The sequence below is a fragment of the Chiloscyllium punctatum genome, chromosome 33, assembly GCF_047496795.1.
Source record: "Chiloscyllium punctatum isolate Juve2018m chromosome 33, sChiPun1.3, whole genome shotgun sequence".
Taxonomy (NCBI): Eukaryota; Metazoa; Chordata; class Chondrichthyes; order Orectolobiformes; family Hemiscylliidae; genus Chiloscyllium; species Chiloscyllium punctatum.
Window position 1 is genome coordinate 48,607,262 of NC_092771.1, and position 18,856 is coordinate 48,626,117.

Consider the following 18,856-nt stretch of genomic DNA (forward strand, 5'->3'; position numbering starts at 1 on the left):
ACAATCTCCACAAACAGGTTTATCAAAGATCATTTGCCTTTCTTGAATCTAGGCTGAATGTACCAAATCATATCATTATTCTACAAGTATCTAGTTCTCACGTTCCTTACAAAAGGTTCCAATATTTTTTTCTCACAGCTGACATCAAGCGATTTAGTTTTCTGTTTTAAAGAATTAAGTTTACAATATCTGTTTTCCAGTCTGCAGCATCCTTTCCAGAATCTAACTAGCTTTGAAGAATAATCATTAATTCTTTCATTAGCTGCGTTTTTTATCTCAATCACTCTGGGGTGTATCTCATCAAGTTCAGCAACTTATGAAACTTCAATTCAATTAGATTTCCAATAACATACTCTTCATTAATTATGATTTACTGCAGGTTCCCATTTTTACCAATCACTCTATTCCCTAATATTTCTGGAAATAAGTTTCTGCACCTTCCTCTGTGGAAATGGAACCAATGCATTCTTCTCAACAGGCAGGTGGTTTCTGACCGCTTGTGAATACATTAGAGGACTGCACTTCAGAGATGGTCAATATATTACCCACTGCTGCCTGCAAAGTCCCAGAATCAATTCAGTTTAATTCATATTGAAGGTCAGCACAGACCTGTCCCTGGTATGAGACGACAGGTTATACTGAAGGAGGGGATACAGCTCAGTGACAACCTCAATTTTGAGACAAGCTGGTTTTACCCTTTCTCCTGAATGGGTGCAGCATGGACAAATGTTCCTGGAAATCCCAGAGAGTATAGTACAGTGCCCTGCTCCTCCCAGTTTACACAGCTTCCCTTCTTTGTAGTCTCAGCTCCGTTTGTTCATCATGGACCCAAACACACTTTAAATGCAGTATTCAGAGTGGGGTACCCAGATCCTCGGGGCTCCCTGAATGAACCCAGTAGCTGACATCACAATCCTGAGAACACCATCCACAGACCCTCCACTGACTTTCCAGATGACAGCAGCAAGTCAATTCCCCACACCCACAGTGCATCCGTTCTGTATTGAAAATGCCTCGGTCTCCTCAGTTTCTCTTCCTGGCTGAGAAAACTTACATCTCCACACAGTCGCACAGTTACAGTTCCTCTCTCCAGAGAAGCAGTTGACAATGGAACATTACATTTCTCTATATCTCAGCAACTATAAGTATTGCTGATGGTGTTGAACATCACACTCAGAGACGAGAGATAGAGGGAACATAACTCACGGTAGGCAGGGGCATCCCATAATAATGTGATATTCAGGAATATGTGAAGAGGGGAATTATTAGAATAACTTCCCATTCTTCCAGTCCATCATAAGCAATCCTTTTGCTTACTTTTACTTTCTCTTTCTATCTCTCTCTCTCTCTCTCTCTGTCATTCTCTCTCACACACACACTCTTTCTCTCTCTCTTGCTGGGCATCATCCACTCAACACAAACCTCCCGCTGACCTTCCAACCATCCCTGATATAATAATATTGTTTCTAGCTGCATTTAGTTTTGATAGGTTTACTGAACTCGAAATGTTAATTGTGTTTCTTCCGACAGACTGCCTTACCTGCTGAGAGTCTCCAACATTCTTTCAGAGATGGAGAATTTTATTTTAGATCGCCAGCATCCACATTTCCTTGGTTATTTCACCTTTAATGTTGTTGTTTCGCGGGATGCCAGCATCACTGTCAGGGCAGCATTTGTTGTCCATCCTAACTGCCCTTGACCACGCGGCCATTTGTCAAGGAAATATGGAGGCAACCATATTGTTGTGGATCTGAGGTGACACTTAGTTCATACAGAACAAACATGTTAGGTTTCTTTAAGAAAATGTTATCAATAAAATAAGAAAATCATTCCTGATGGTTTATGGATGCCATGAGTGAAATTAGATTTCATTGCAATCTTTTTCATTTGAATTTAAAGTTAGTCATCGAATGTGGTAGGATTTCAGACAATGCTTTCAGCGACATAACCTGTGCCACTGAATTACACAGTCAGTGACATTATTACTCTGTTTAAGAATCCCTGTTGTGAAGTTACTGTAGAGACAAGAACAAGTTTGTGGTCAATAGATTTGTAACTGGAAGAGAGGCCAGAAGAGAACTGGAGCCATAAAATCTGTCGTTAACGAAGGGGTAGATGATGGCGAAGTCAGCAACAGAAGTCAGGTGGAGTTGGAGATTGGGGATATTATGTAGGTGGGTATCAGCAGGTTTGATCACAGAGAAAATATGGAGACATAAATCAGTTCATGGTAAAAAGGAGACTCAAGGTTCCGAACAGTCTTATTCCTTCTCAGATGTTTATGAGTAAATAATTTAGAAATGCATGAGAAGGAAGTGGTGTTTGTGACTGAACGTGTATGTATTTGTTAAATATAATCAATCAGAATAGCAATAACATTTAGCATCATTTATAGAATTAACAGAGATAGACTTACCAGGAACACCAATAATAGCGAGGATGGGATAGTACCCAGCTTGAATTATCATTAGTACGGCTCGTATCTGCAATCCTAACGTTGGCAAATCCTGAGAAATATAGAAAAGACCCCAGGATAAACTCCTGTCCACTGTTGGAACATTCCAGTCTAATGTGCCCAGATTCTGATCCATTGTTGGAACATTCCAGTCTAATGTGCTCAGATTCTGATCCATTGTTGGAACATTGCAGTCTAATATTCTCAAATATAAATCCCTTGTTGGAAAATTCTAATGTTCTCAGATTCAGATTTCTCTCTCTTTCTCTGTAGCTGCTGATCCCAATCTTGTTGAGGTCGACTCTGTGCCGAATACTATGGCATAACAAGTTCTAAGAAGTCTCTAATTATGCAAGAGGGAAATCCTCCAGCGACCCAGTTAGGTCCAGGAAGACCGATATTAATCACAGTCACTGCACGAACAGCTCCCGTTCACCCATTTCACGGCAACTCTGATATACCACAATAAAACTTGATGTGGGTGGGATTTTGATATCGCTGGTTATTGGGCTAATGGCTCCAGTTGTAAACATAGAGGTGAGGGAGAGAGATAATTCTTTCTCTTCACAAGCTCGATGATTCTGCTGTGTTTTGGCAGTGTAGTAATTGCTGGGCTCCCGAAGCCGTGTGTGTCTGATCACCAGGCCTGCTGCATCTTTTCATTTTGTTTATTTATGTTTAACTTTGACTTTTGTCTGTCTAGCATTAAACGGCTTTGGTGGGTTTAGGCAATTTTGAGAGTCACCTACAGAGCCATAGACGATGTAGATACAGTCCATTCCTTGTGTTCTTGCAGCCGCGGCCTGGTCCTGTGGACTGATGGTCAAACTCTCACAGAACCAGGTCTCTTAGTTTTACCTTTCACCAGTTATTGCTGGGATCTCAGCAGAGTTGGATGGCAGGAAATCTCTCCCTGGTGCTACACCCTGTCTCTGTGATTTCTCTCGGAACTTTCCTTTGATGTTCTTTCCTCCTGGATTGGAGAACTGCATATCAGACAATCTGTTTCCTGCATGTGTTTTTTGACATTTGTGTGCTTATTGGATAATACCACATTGGAGCAGTTACTGTATAGTCATTAAATAAACTATCATTCTGCTAAGTTTTCCAACAGAATTAAGTTATTGCAAGTTCCTCTTCCTTTTGTTGTCTTTTATCGACAGTCTTCAAATGAATTGTGCTTTGCTTAATGTCGAATATTTTGACAAAGTAAATTCTATCTCAAAAACAGCACCTGACATTTACCAGCGGAATGGGCCGAGTTGAAGGAGTGATAATCATGTCGGGAATTATATCGGATACTGAATCAACCTCTCAGATCCAGTCCGAACATGTATAAACCCAGATGAGATACCTGCTCAGTATGAAGTACTGCGTAGACCAGGCTAGTGCACTGCTCAGCAATCCGTCCAGGATCAAACACTGTTTAGAGCTCACCAATTCACTACTTATGCGTCCAACAGTGCACTGATCTATAAACTTGGACTAGATTATCTGTTCAGCACAGGGTCCTGTGCAGTGAATAGCAGTGAATTTATCTTTTAAAATGGAGCAGTTACATTCCCAGCATACACAGCTGTGTACACCAATCACTGCATTGCTGAGTAACACTGTGTTAGATCACTGCCCAGCGTTGGGAAACTTGCAGCTCATGCTGGAAGTGACAGGATGTGCAGCTCCCCTCCAAATACAGCTCCATATCTCCATTGTGGCATGACACAGGAGTGCTGTGGGTGTGAAAGAGAGATGGCGGGGGAATCAGTTTAAATACCAACAAATGGGAGGAGCTTGGCTAAAAGAGAGGGGGAGATTGAGAGAGAATTTCAGAGAAGGATCTGATGGTAGGTGTAAAAATTGTGAAATGAAAACATTTCGATTACGTCATGCAACATAGGCCACTATTTCCAGGAATGATGGGTGAGCAGCATATTGGTGTTAGATGATGGAGAGTTTTGGATAAGTATTTGCCCTGCAGCGTTGTACCTGGGAGTAGGATCAACAGAGACTTCGATTCATTGGGCTGAATCAAACAATAATTTGTCTCAGTGCCATTTTCATTGAGTGTGACAGAAGGAATGTCTGAACGAGGCAGAGCTAGTTTCCTGGTGTTATCTTATCGAACTCACCTCATTAACCATCCACCCAATGGTGCCAATCTCATTCAATGCCAGCCCGATTCTCCCACCAATCATGGCTGGAGGTACACACCATCTCCTGGATGCCCCTGGATATTCAGTGATCCGTGGCACTGCTGCCATCATTAAAAGGCCAATGGGCAAACGGTTGAGCTTTCTCAGTTTGGAGCTGCCCTGCATAGTTTACCCGAGCATGGCAGATAAGGGGAAATTACACCACAGCATGTCGACAGGGGCACAGAAGTCCTGGTGAATGGTCTAGAACAGAGTGGGACCATTCTCTTCCCAGAGGGAGCCGCACCATCAGACTCACTGAGCATGGTCTGAGCACACCACTCAGCTCAGTGTAGTATCTGCGGTCTGAAGAAAAGTCCAACAATATAGGAAAAGCATTAATAACCTTCCCAGCTCTGTCAGGATAAAGGTCACTCTACTCTCTCACACTGACTGTATATCTGTTAGCGCCTTCCCCAGAATAAGGCTCCATCACACTCACGACTGCAAAGCAGCACCTTCTCTCTCTCTCTCTCTCAGCTACGCAACACCCCCACATGCTTATAAGATGTTCTGATGAGTGCTGTTTCGAGAATTCTCTGGATAATGTCGTTTGTTCAATGTTCCAGATAATTTTCAAAATAATTCAACTTTAGCAAAATGTTCATCCCCCAGTATGTAACACATCAGAGGAAGGAGCAGAGTTTACCTTTTTTAAAAAAAATCACTCAGGATGAAAGTGCATCATGAGGCCGTTAAGCCTCACAAATATGCTCCACTATTCAGGCAAAGGGAGCACCTGAACACTTGACGACCCATTCTCTTCTTGTAGACAGGCGCAACATGGGAGTTTCGCCAGTTTCACTGGAACATTCCTGTAATCCCGAGAGTTATGGAATATTTCACACAGTGCCACCAGTCACTCTGTAACCATTTCTACTAAAACAAGCTATGAATTGCTCATGAGCTGTTTACCTTTGGTCTTTTCTGTTTGAGAAAAGCCTTGTTCGTTCTGTTAGAGACAATGCAAAACTTTCATCTGACTACAATTTTGTTTATAATATTGAAACTCTTTGTGCCTTCCCTGTTTGAACCGATGTAAAATATTGTTTTAAATTCTCTGCCTGTTCCCTGAAATCAGTTCCCCAGTCACATCTTCTAGGTGTCCCACATATTCTTTCCTGCCATTATTCCAAGGGTCTCACACTCACATTATGAAGGTTTTGTATTCGACATGTGAAAACTCTTGTGGTTACTTTCTTTTCATATTTCTTGCCAGTTTTGGAATGCGTTTCTTTGTATTTTGTTTTATACAATCTGCTTCTGGTTCCAACAGTAAACTTCCCAAATTTGGCCGACGCTAGATCTCCCCAATCTGAATTCTTTAGTTTGTGATTGATTAGTATCCTTCACATCCTTTGTGCATCATGGATTGTTCACCTTCTCATCTTCATATCATCTTCTTTTTGACCAGAGTCAATCATTACTGAGCATTATTAAGCAGTACCTGCTTAAATCTGCCTCCCTTAAATGTGCTTAAATGTGTACACACACACACACACACACACACACACACACACACACACACACACACACATCTGCTTACCTTCACCTGTGTCAAAGTTCACACTCCGCATTTGACCAGATATATGACATAAATCCGCATTTGAAATGCCTGGCTCTTTTCAATCATTCAGTGGGAACCTACATATGTGGCTGAACACATGATCAACTGGAGGTGACTCCATTCATCCTGTTTCCCTGGCTCTGTCATTTCTGTTCGATGATGCCACATTCCTTTGGGAAGCTTCCTTTTCTGTCATCCTTTTCTCTCAAACGAGAAATCCCCCAGATCTGATGGACTGAGCTTTCAGCTGTGTCTGTCCCATCTCCCTCTCTTCTGCCCTCACTCCATCACCCCCCCACTTCCCAGAACAATGATAGATCTCCCCTTGTCCTATCTTCCGACTGCACTCGAATCCACAGTCACAGAATTATCCTCCGCCACTTCCACCACCTCCAACAGGACAGCACCATCAAACACATCTTCCCCTCCCGTCCACTGTCTGTATTTCACAGGGACCATTCCTTCTGTTGCACCCTCCATCACCCCGAACACTTCTCCACACTCCCATGGCACCTTCCCATGTAAATGCAGAAGCTGCAACAATTGCCCATTCATCCTTTCCCTCCTCACTGTCCAAGACCCCAAGTACACCTTCCAGGTGAAGCAGCATTTAACTTGTACTCTTTCAATCCAGTCTCCAGTCATTGCTGCTCACAATGCAGTCTCCTTTACATTAGTGAACCAAACAGAAACTGCTTTGAGGAACATCTCCACTCTGTCTGAAAGAATGACCCTGGACTTCTGATTACTCCCTATTTCAATAACCTACATTGCTCTCGAGATAATGAGAATTCTTTGAGGAGGTAATGACGGGTGGGAACAGAGACAGTTATCTATCTGAACTTCCAGAAGGCCTCTGATATAGTACCGCACAGGAGGCTGCAGAATAAAATAAGGACCCATGGTGTGAGAGACCAGGTACTAGCATCGCTAAAAGGTTGGCTCTCTGACAGGATGCAGTGTGATGATAATATTGTCCCTCTCAGGATGGCAGCTGGTGACTAGCAGTGTTCCACAAGAGTCAGTGTTGGGACTGCAACATTTCATTTTATAGGTAAATGATCTCAGTGGCGAGACAGAAGACATTCTAGCTATGTTTGCAGATGAAGCAAATATAGGTGGAGGGGCTTGGAGTCTTGAGGAGGCAGGGAGCATGCAGAAAGATTTCGACAGTTTAGGAGATGGGAAAAGGAGTAGCAGATGGAATACAATGTGGGAGAGTGTGAGGTCTTTGGTATGAAGTATATAGGCATGGACGATTTACTAAATGGAAAAAAAAATCAGAAATCTGAGTAACAAAGGGACTTGGGATTCCCAGCACAGGATTCCCGAAGATAAACGTGCAGGTTCAGTCAGTTTACAAGGCCGATACACTATTGTCATTCATCTCTAGAGGAGTAGGATATAATGGTGGGGATTCTGAGGCTAAAAACCCATTAGAACGGAGATAAGAATACACGTCTTTAGCCAGGGAGTGGTGAAATTGTGGAATTCCTTACCACAGAAGGCTTGGAAAGCAGATCAGTTGGCACCAACGATATAGCCAGGAATGGGATTGAGGATCTGAAAAGTGACTACAGAGAGTTAGTTTGGAAGCTGAACAGCAGGACGAGTAGAGTAGTGATCTCAGGTTTGCTACAAGTGGCACGAGCTATTTAGATGAGGAACAGTCAGCGAATGCAGCTTTACACGTGGCTGCGAGGCTGGTGCAGGAGGGAGGGCTTCAGATACCTAGACCATCGGGACATCTTCTGGGTAAGGTGGGACCTTTACATAAAGGACGGGTTGTACCTGAACTGGAGAGGCACAAATGTCCTGTTTGGGAGGTTTGCTTGCGTGATTCTGGCGAGTTTAAATTAGTTTGGCGGGGGGTAGGAATAAGACTACATGTCTGAGAGAGGGTTAGTTGCAGACGGGACAGTGACAGGATATATTGAATCTATCAGGAAGGTTTCTCACGTGATGAAACAAAGGGATCAGTTAAAGTGCGTCTGCTTTAATGCAAGAAATGTCCGAAATAAGAGTGAGGAACTTAGAGCATTGATCAGTACTTGGGGCTACGCTGTCGAAGCCATAACGGAGACGTAGGTTTCACTGAGGCAGGGATGGTTGCTTGATGTTCCAGGGTTTAGAACGTTAAAAAATGTTTCAGGGCAGGATGGTGGCACAATGGTTAGCACTGCTGCCTCACAGTGCCAGAGACCCGCGTTCAATTCCCACGTCAGGGAACTGTCTTTTTGGCGTTTGCAAATTTTCGCCATGGGTTTCCTCTGGGTGCTCCGGTTTCCTCCCATAATCCAAAGACGTGCAGGTTAGATGAATTGGCCATGCTAAATTGCCCATAGTGTTAGATGTAGGGGAATGGTTTTGGGTGCGTTGCTCTATGGAGGGTTGGTGTGGACTTGTTGGGCCGAAGGGCCTGTTTCCACACTGTAAATAATCTAATCTAATCTAAAAAATAAAATGGAAAATGAGGAGGGGGTGTAGAGTTGCTAATCAGAGAGTGCGTCACAGTTACAGAAATGAAGGTTGTTGAGGAAGGTTTTTCTACTGAGTCAGTATGTGTGGAAGTTAGGAACAGCAAGGGAACAGTCATTGGTAATTTTCTACAGACCACCTAATAGTAGTAGAGAGATTGAAGATCTCATAGACGGGCAGATTCTAGAAAAATGCAAAGCAGCAGGATTATTGTTATGAGTGATTTCAACTTTTCAAATATCGACTGGAACCTCCTAAGTGCAGATGGCGTGGATGAATCTGTTTTTGTCAGGTGTGTTCAAGACGGTTTCCATGCTCAATATTAGATTAGATTACTTACAGTGTGGAAACAGGCCTTTCGGCCCAACAAGTCCACACCGCCCCGCCGAAGCGTAACCCACCCATACTCCTACATCTACATCTACCCCTTACCTAACACTACGGGCAATTTAGCATGGCCAAATCACCTGACCTGCAGATCTTTGGACTGTGGGAGGAAACCGGAGCACCTGGAGGAAACCCACGCAGACACGGGGAGAACGTGCAAACTCCACACAGTCAGTCGCCTGAGGCGGGAATTGAACCCGGGTCTCTGGCGCTGTGAGGCAGCAGTGCTAACCACTGTGCCACCCTGCCGCCCACAATATGAAGAGAGACCGACGGGGGGAGAGGTTATTTTGGATTTGGGGTTCGGCAACGAGCCAGGACAGGTATCAGAACTCACGGTGGGAGAGCACTTTGGTGAAAGTGATCAAAACTGCCTAACATGTAGCGAGAGTAAAAGGAGCAGTTTCCGAGGGAAGATATTTAATTGTAGAAAAGGAAATTATGATGCTATCAGAAAGGAGTTGGGAAGTACAGACTGGGAGCAATTGTTCCACAGAAAAGGCACAGCAGACATGTGGAAGCTGTTTAAGGAGCAGTTGTTGCGACTGATACACAGATAAGATTAAGGAACATTGGATGACGAGAACAGAGGAACGTCTCGTAAAAAGGAGGCCGGCAGCTTACGTAAGATGGAGGAAGCAAGGATCTAGCACAGCTTTAGAGGATTACAGGCTTTCTCAAAAGGTGCGCAGAAATGGACTGAGGCGAGCCATAATGGGGCACGAAAAAGGCTTGGAAAGAAGGATTAGGGAGAATCCAAATGCATTTTTCTCAGACGTGAGATCTGGTCAAGACTGATCTGGCCCATCTTCTCTAAGTTTTCATTTACAACAAGTTTCCTTTCCTTGGTGAAAATCGAAGCAAAAAAACTCATTTAGGGCATACCCTACCTGCTCATACTCCACGCATGAGAAAACAAGTCCACAGCAACCATCCACAGAGCAATACACACAAAACCATTCCCCGACATTTACCCCTTCATCTAACACTATGGGCAATTTTGCATGGCCAATTCACCTAATCTACACATTTTTGGGTTATGGGAGGAAAACGGAGCACCCGGAGGGCACCCACGGGGCAAGTTTGTAGGAACTTATGCGTAGAGTCTGAGCAGATAGGGGAAGCCCTAAATGAGTTGTTTGCATCAATTTTCACCAAGGAAATGGAACTTGTTGTAAATGAAAACTTAGAGGAGCTGGGCCAGATCAATCTTGACCAGATCAAGATTGATGAAGTTGATGTGCTAGCAATTTTGGAAAACATTAAGATGGACAATCCCCAGGGCCAGACAAGATTTATCCTAGACTGCTGCGGAAAGTGACAAAGGAGGTTGCTAAGCCGCTGGTCAGGATATTTGCCTCCTCACTCTTCACAGGAGTCATACCAGAGGATTGGAAGGAGGCAAATGTTGTTCCTTATTTCAAGAAGGGTAATAGGGAAATCCCTGGCAATTAGAGACCCGTCAGACTTACGAGTGTGGTCAGCAAAGTTTGGAAACAATGCTGAGGGATAGGATTTATGACTATTTGGCAAAGCATAGTGTGATTAAAGGCAATCAATATGGCTTTGTGAGGGGCAGGTCATGACTCACAAATCTTATTGATTTCTGTGAGGAGGTATCAAGACAGGTCGACAACGGTCGAGCAGTGGTTTTGGTGCATGTGGACTTCAGGATAGTGTTCCCCATGGAAGGCTCATTCATAAAGTCAGGAAGTATTGGATACAAAGAGATTTGGTTATCTGGCTTCAGAATTGGCTGGCTGGCAGAAGGCAGACAGTGGTTGTAGATGGAAAGTATTCTGCTTGGAGGACAGTGTTGAGAGGGATCCCACAGGGCTGTGTTCTTGGGCCTCTGCTCTTTGTACTTTTTATAAATGATTTGGATGAGGAGTTTATGGGGTGGGTTAGTAAATTTGTTGATGACACAAAGGTTGGAGGTGACGTCGATTGTATAGAGTCCTTTTTTAGGCTGCAGCGCGATACACACAGGATGCAGAGCTAGGCTGAGAAATGGCAGATGGAGTCTAACTGTTTCCATTCATAGGTTTGTCCTAATGAGTTTTATATGTTGTGGCTGCTCTTTTATCTCTCATTCTTCCTCTGACAGCTCATTCCATATATATACATCACCCTCTGTGTGAAAACATTGACTCTTCGTCCATTTCAAATTTCCCCTCTTTCACCTTAAACCTATGCCTTCCATGGTTGAACTACCCTCATCCCGTGGAAAAGACCTTGGCTGGTCACTCTATTCATACCTCTCATGATTTTATAAACTTCTACAATGTCATACCTCAACCTCCTACACGCTATCTTTCACTAACTTTACGAACAAGCACTTAAAGATAAGCACTGTAAATTTGAAACAGTATTCAAATGACAGGCAAATAACATTCAGCCCAAGCTTCATATTGTGATTTGTTTTTTCCTCCATGTTATAATACTAAGGCAGAATGAAACTCTTACGAGTAGCAATAAGAGGTCAAACACCTGAATTGCTTTGTCCAAGTGGGGTGAGGATCTCTACAGTGAAAGCGCATTTCTGGCCTGAAACATATAGGAATGGGAATTCTTGAACCACACGGTCAGTGTCTACCTTTAGCAGAGTGAGATGAAGGCTGTGTATAATTTTTGAAATTTGGATCAAAGTGTGAATTTAGTGCAAAGGGGGAGAAGTGATTTCAATAAGGTTTACGCCAAGAAGGAAACTTTCCGGAATGAGATGTGAGTGGGAGGTGTAAAACAGCATGAATGGAGAGGCCGAGCCACACTGAGACCAGAGCGTAGTGGCAGTACAAAACGCAGTTTGATTCTACAGCAGAGTAGGTAGACCTATTCAAAGAGTTTCAGGTGAAGTGGGTAGGGACCATTATGTGAGAGAATGTACTCTGTAATTTGAGAGGGAGAAACTGGAACCAGGAAGGGGAGACGAGAAGGGAAGAGATTGGAGCAGAAATGGCAGTGTTTTCTAGTTGGTAAATCAAGAAGCACAGCTGCAATTCATGCCTAACAGCGGCTTATGGTCCCTGAAATAAACATTATAAATCTGGCCCTCCACTAATGCTCATCAATATCATCCTTGAGAGCTTTTGTCAACCATGGGTAGTTCACCTGCTTATCGAGTTCTTCTTTTGAACAGAAACAATAATTTTTGGGCGGTTTGGGATATCTGCTTGAATGTCTGCTCACGTATACTCACGTGTACTCTGGGTCTATTTTCACATTCTGCTTCAGACCAGATGTGATGCAGAAATCCTCAATGTAGATGCCTGGTTCTTTTCAATCATTCGGGGGAACTTCTGCATGTGGCTGAACACATGATCAGCGGAGGCTGAATACATTCTCCAAATTTCTCCATCTTTGTTATTTCTGTTTGATGATGCCACATTCCTGTGAGCTGTGTCTAAGGTGACCTCATTTTCCATCAAAATAGAAATCCCCTAACTCTGGTGGCCAGGGCCTTCAGCTGTCACTTCCCATCTCCTACGGTGTTGCCCTCAATCCATCCCCTTCATCGCAGAACAATGATAGATTCCTCCTTGTCCACACTCCCTCCTGCACTAGAATACACATTCACATAATCATCTTATGCCATTTCCACCATCTCCAGCAGGACAGCACCATCAAACACATCATGCCCTCCCGCCCACAGTCAGTTTTTCGCAGGGTCCATTCCCTCTGTGACACCCTCCATCATCCCGAACACTTCCCCACTCCCCCATGGCACCTTCCCATGCAATTGCAGAAGCTACAAAACTTGCTCATTCACCTCTTCCCTCCTCACTGTCCAAGGCCCCAAACATACCTTTCAGGTGAAGCAGCATTTCACTTGTAAACTTTCAATCTGATCTCCTATCATTGCTGCTCACAATGCAGTCTCTCTATATTGGCGAGACCAAAAATGAGATTGTTTTGAGGAACACTCCCACTCTGTCTGTAGAAATAACCCTGAGCTTCTCATTGCTTCCCATCTCAATAACCTACCTTGCTCTTATGCTAACATTTCGGCCCTGGGCTGCTGCAACGTTCCAAGGAAGCACAACACAAGCTCCAGTGACAACTCACTTTACACTTTCGTACGTTACACCCTGTAGGAGATAATGTACAATTTCATAATTTCACAGACTGACCCCATTATAACTGTTCTCCAGTTTCCATACATTCTCCCTCCTGGCCTCCCTATGACCTTTTGTGGTTGTATCTTCTTTATCTTTAACTCAATAGAGAGAACCCCTTTTCCCCATTCACATCTTAATTTAAAGCTATTTCACATGATCTTCTCGTTGACCACTACTAAAAGCATGTTTATCTTTTGCCACACCCTCTGTTACGCGTCAATCCACCCCTCACATCTGTCAAGGGATTATAAAGCTCATTTTCCAATCCTTTTCATTTCTGAATAAGTGCCATATGGGATTTGAAACGTTAACTCTGTTTCTCTGTCTCTGCAGATGATGCCAGACCTGTTGAGTTTCTCTAGAAATGAATATGCTCAGAACAAATTTTCAATTAAACAAATAACTATGGATACTGGGAGTGAAAATGCAAAAATTGCTAGAGAAAGTGGGAGCTTTGTAGAAGGATCAATGGCCCCGAAGTATTAACTCTGCTTTCACTCCACGAAATGCTGCCAGACCTGCTGAGTTTCGTCAGCAATTTCTGTTTTTGAACAAGTTCCATAGACGTGTGTTAAAGCTGCTCAAACATCTTGCCTAACACGGAACACCGTGTACTGGGAATAGACCGATAATGCAAGGTGTACAAATTCCTTGATCTGAAACTGCATAATGCTGGCATCACTGACACTGCAGAGCTCTTAATCATGCTCAGGGAGAGAAACAGAGGGGAACACATTCACATCAAACACAGAAGATATCATTGGGGGAATGGAAAAGATTCAGATGCATAGGTTAAAGGGTTTGAGTAAACTCATAAATTGAAAGTGCGACACCAGTGAGAGACCCTCAGCAGAATGAGAAGAGGAAAATGGAAGTGTTACCACATCAGAAACCAGGTTAAGACACTGAGTACAGGGCTGATGGGTGAATGGGTCTTGGTGTGAACTGGGGGATAGTCAGTAGAATTGAATTGAGCATATTGGAGTTCAAAGTGGGCATTCATGTGGTGCGGTAGAATCACAGCAGCAGCAGAATTGTATTCAACTACACTCTGTAACATTTTCCCCAGGATAATCCCTCAGCCTACCACTAACGTCAAGCTGATCTATGGTTCAGCGACGAGTGCGGGTGAATATGATAGGGTCGGAATCTTGTGTACCTAAACTTGATGACAATCCATTACAGCGATTGCACTTGACTTGTTATATTCGAAACAGCAGGACTAACATCTGATACAGAGGGCGAAATGATCCCAAGACTAACAGATCAGATCGAAGTTCTGCAGTGCTGCCACATCCAGACATAAATGTCGATGGACTATTAAACAACTCACTGGAGGAGAGGACTCCATAGGTATCGCCATCCTAAATCATGGGACATCCCTGTACATCAGTGTAAAAGACATGGTTGCATTATCTGCACCTTCCTCAACCAGAAGTGTTGAGTTGATGATCCACCTCACCCTCGGCATGCTGCCCGCAGAATCACAGATGCCAGTCTTTAATTGATCTGATTTGATGTATGTAACATGAAGAAACAGCTGAACACAGTAGATACGACAAAGGCAATGGGCCCTGACCCCATTCCTGCAATAGGACTGAAGACTTGTGCCGCACAACAAGCCGTATCCCTGGGGAAGCTGTTTCATTCCAGCTCCAACTCTGACATCTCCCTGGCAATGTAGAAATTTACTCAACTATGTCCAATCCGATAACAAGCGAATAACAACAGTCTGACCATTCACCACGCCCTGAGTCCCGTCGCGATAGTCACATTGGTGGGAGCTCTTTTTGACAGAGCTGTCAAGCAGCACAGAAATAACCAGCTCAGTGTGGTTTCAGATAGGTCCCCATGTGGAGACGATGCTCTTGTGGAAATGTCATTGGATTACTAATCCAGTCCAGGCTAATGCTCTGGCAGCTGGTGGACGTTATAATTAATAAGATATCGAGATGTAAAACCTGCAGTGAGTAACAGTGACCTTGAAGCCAATGTCGATTGCAAACACCAATTTCCTTCCTCAATGTATTTTCAGGAAGTGAATCTCCTGTGCTTCCCTGGTCTGGTCTAAGCATGACTCAAGACACACAGACATGTGATAAACTCTTCAATGGTCTCGGAAACAGCCAAGCAAAACACTCTATTGTATCAAACTGTTCCAGGGTCTTAAATGATAAAACTGTACAGATCACCCGACTCCACCCTCAGTATTGGAACGGGAAATACTACCTGTTACCCCTGCAGAGACCTCTTTCCGAACATCTGAGAGTTGGTGGCAGCATTTACAGAGCTTTCCCACAGACTGCACATAAACATCGGGAAAAGAGTAGGTCATTCAACACACTGAGCACCTTCCATTCTAGTTCATGGTGAAAATCTCTCCAATTCAATTTTCCCCACACAGTGTTCATATCCTTTCGTATGTTTAAACATCGCAACATATAAAATAGGAACTACTGTATTCCCTTTGGTCCATCAATTTAGATCCTCCATTCGATATACGGCATTTATCCAATAAAGGTGTGTTTATTAAACGCAATTTCGCTGCAACACAATTAGTCAATTGGGCCCCTTTCTTTATAAAGCGAGCTCCCGTTCACTGTTATGGGAGTCCGTCTCTGGCACCAGCTGAACAGCAAATCCCCGCCTCAGGATCCCTCTGTCTGCCAAATGCACCCTCAGTGTGTTCAGCTAAAGCAGGAATTCAAGCCGCTCTGCAAGCCTTGAAACTGAGTCAGAATATGGGATTTGTAGCCTACATTTAGAAGGAACTTAATTTCAAACCGGGAGGGGAATATCTTGGAGAGAACTGGAATTCCGCATCAGCATCACGTGGTCAGTCAGCTCGCGCGCTTTCTGGTGAAGATCTTGGTGAAAGGTGACTGCAGTGTTAAAGTGTGATATTTACTGTACCAATTCATTACAATATACGCTTTAATTATTTATGTAGCCTGTGCTATCGTTTGCAGCCACAGGGAGAATGTGCAAACTCCACACAAACAATGATCCGAGACTGAAATTGAACCCAGATCTCTGGTGCTGGGAGACAGCTGTGCTAACCACTGAGCTACCCACTGTGGGCAACGCAACTTCCTGCACAATTCAACACACGAAATGTAAGCAGCAGGGAGATTCCATAAATCCCGAAACTTATCATTGAGCAACAGGAGGAGGATATTGAGATCTTGAGCAGCTTGGTCAGGAACAGGCGCAGGACATGCAAGTCATCGAAACTATAGTGTAGGAACACCAGGAGGACAATCGTCCCATCGTGTGTGTAAAGCAGGAACAGAATGAGTCCATTCAGTCACCCGTGCCTCTTACACAGCAATTGGAACAGATCTTTTACAGCCTCGTGCCTATTTCACAGGAATTGAAACGGACTGTCAAGGTTATGGAAAGGGAAGAACTTAGAACAACCAACTTCACTCGGGAATGGAAAGGTACGAGCAAACGATTGGGACTGAAGACAAATTGTTCGAATCTGTTATTAAGGAATTAACAACAGGAGACTTTGAAAGTCAAACCACAATTCATCAAAGTCAACATGATTTTATTAAGGATAAATCATGTTTGAATGATTTTGCTGACTTTTTAAATTAGTAAGTGTGACAAACAAGTTGAATATCCGGGATCTGAAAGATGTATTATATCTGGACTTCAAGAAGGCAATGCATAACATGCTTGACAAAAGATCAATATGCAAGACAAGAGCACATGGGGTTGGGACAATTTATTTGCTTGGAGAGAAAATTGGCTAACCAATAAAAACCATGATGTGGAGTTGCTAGCTTTGGACTGGGTTGAGTAAGGTCAATAATCGCATGGCATCAGGTTATTTGACGGGTCTGACGGGTTTATTTGAAAATACAAGCTTTCATTGTCCTGCTCCTTCGTCAGGTGAAAGAGACAGAAAACCTTAGGCACAAAATTTATAATGAAAAGATGAAAGGGTTGTACAACACATGCACGTGAATTGAACACATCTAAGATGGCTGCAAAATCTTTAATCGGTTAGAATGGAGATGCAGGTTTTGATTGATGAATTTGCAAATCCCAGAGTTCCTTTCAAGCCTGGATATAACTTAAGGTATTATCGATTTAACGGAAGTGACCCCTCCAGTCAGACAACAAATTTTAGACATGCAGTCTTGTTTGGAGTCTGTATGTGTCTTCACCTGGAATCAGACTGGCTTTATTTCCAATGTAGGAGTTTCTAAAATATCGCATTGACTGACTGTCTACAAATTGTATATTTTTTTGAGAAAATATAATGCATCTGGAAATACAAACCGGCAAATGAAAATTCATCTTACAGATTAGATGTGTGTGTGTATGTATGTGTTTGCGCGTACATGCGTGTGTGTGTTTAAAAACAAGGTGGAGTGTCTGTGGGAGGGAGAGAGAGAGTGTGTGTTTGTGAGAGAATGAGGGGGAATATGTGTGTCTTTGGGAGGGAGAGAGAGGGTGTCCGCGCGTGTGAGTGAGGGGAGAGTGTGGGTGTGCATGTTAGAGAGGAGGAGTGTGTTTGTGTGCGGGAAGCAGAGGGTGAATTTAAAGGGGAGAGGGAAAGGATGTGTGTCTCCTCATTAAAACACTGGCAGATTTGGCAGATCCCTTTCCCCACACACACTCTGTGGTTTCAGAGCTTCCCCTCTCTGTAGCCTCTGTTCTATTTGTTGTTCATGTTGCAGACCCAGATGCCATATCTACAGTCCCCATGCTCCATCCAGAGTTGGGTCACCAAATCCTCAGGTCTCCCTGCTTATCTGAGGCAGCTCACAGCACAACCTCCAGTAAACCATCCCCATCACCTCCACTAACCTGTCCATAACAGGAGTCAGTCAGAAGCCCCTCAGCTACAAGTTAGAGACATGTTCCTTGACAATAATACTCGAGGGGTTTCCTCATGTTATGGACCGCACAATCATCTGAGAGGGACAAGCACTCGCTTTCAGTGGTCAAGCACAGACCACGTTTCAAAGACGTGTCTCAAAGCTGCTGGAACCCCCTTTCCAAATTGGAGCAACAGCCCGCCACATACCATTTCATTGTTTCTGAGCTTCAAAATACCAGGACTCAATACACTCGGGAGACAAAAAAAAAACAACACCAGGGAAAGGTACAGAAAAACAAACAATTAATTATCTGATAACATGTTGTGAAAAAATGGATAAAGGAGACAGTGGAGTGGGAGTAACTGGAGAAGTGAGACAATGATGGGTCTAATCACAAGAATGAGAGCATTCAATCAAATTATTGCCAGATCAGTTGAAATGGTTAGTTACATCAAATTGTGAATCTGCATCACAGAACCATCCCAGAAACCATAAGCTGCGACAAGGGACCCCAAGTCAGAATGGAGAATTATGCACACCATGCTAATGGACTACTCTATAAACTGGACTACCTGCCCAGCATGGGGACCATTGCAAACCTTTGCCAGTATATTGCTACTATATTTGCACTACAGAAATATCTTGCACGGGAAGATTTGTAACCCATGCAGGGGGTGGCAGTAAATGGGCTCCCACATATATATGGCTCTGTATCTCCAATGCACCAGTATAAGGCAAGAGATTGTGTGTGTGTGTTTGTGTGTGCGTGCGTGTGTGTGTGTGTGTGTGTGTGTGTGTGTCTGTGTGTGTGTGTGTGTCTGTGT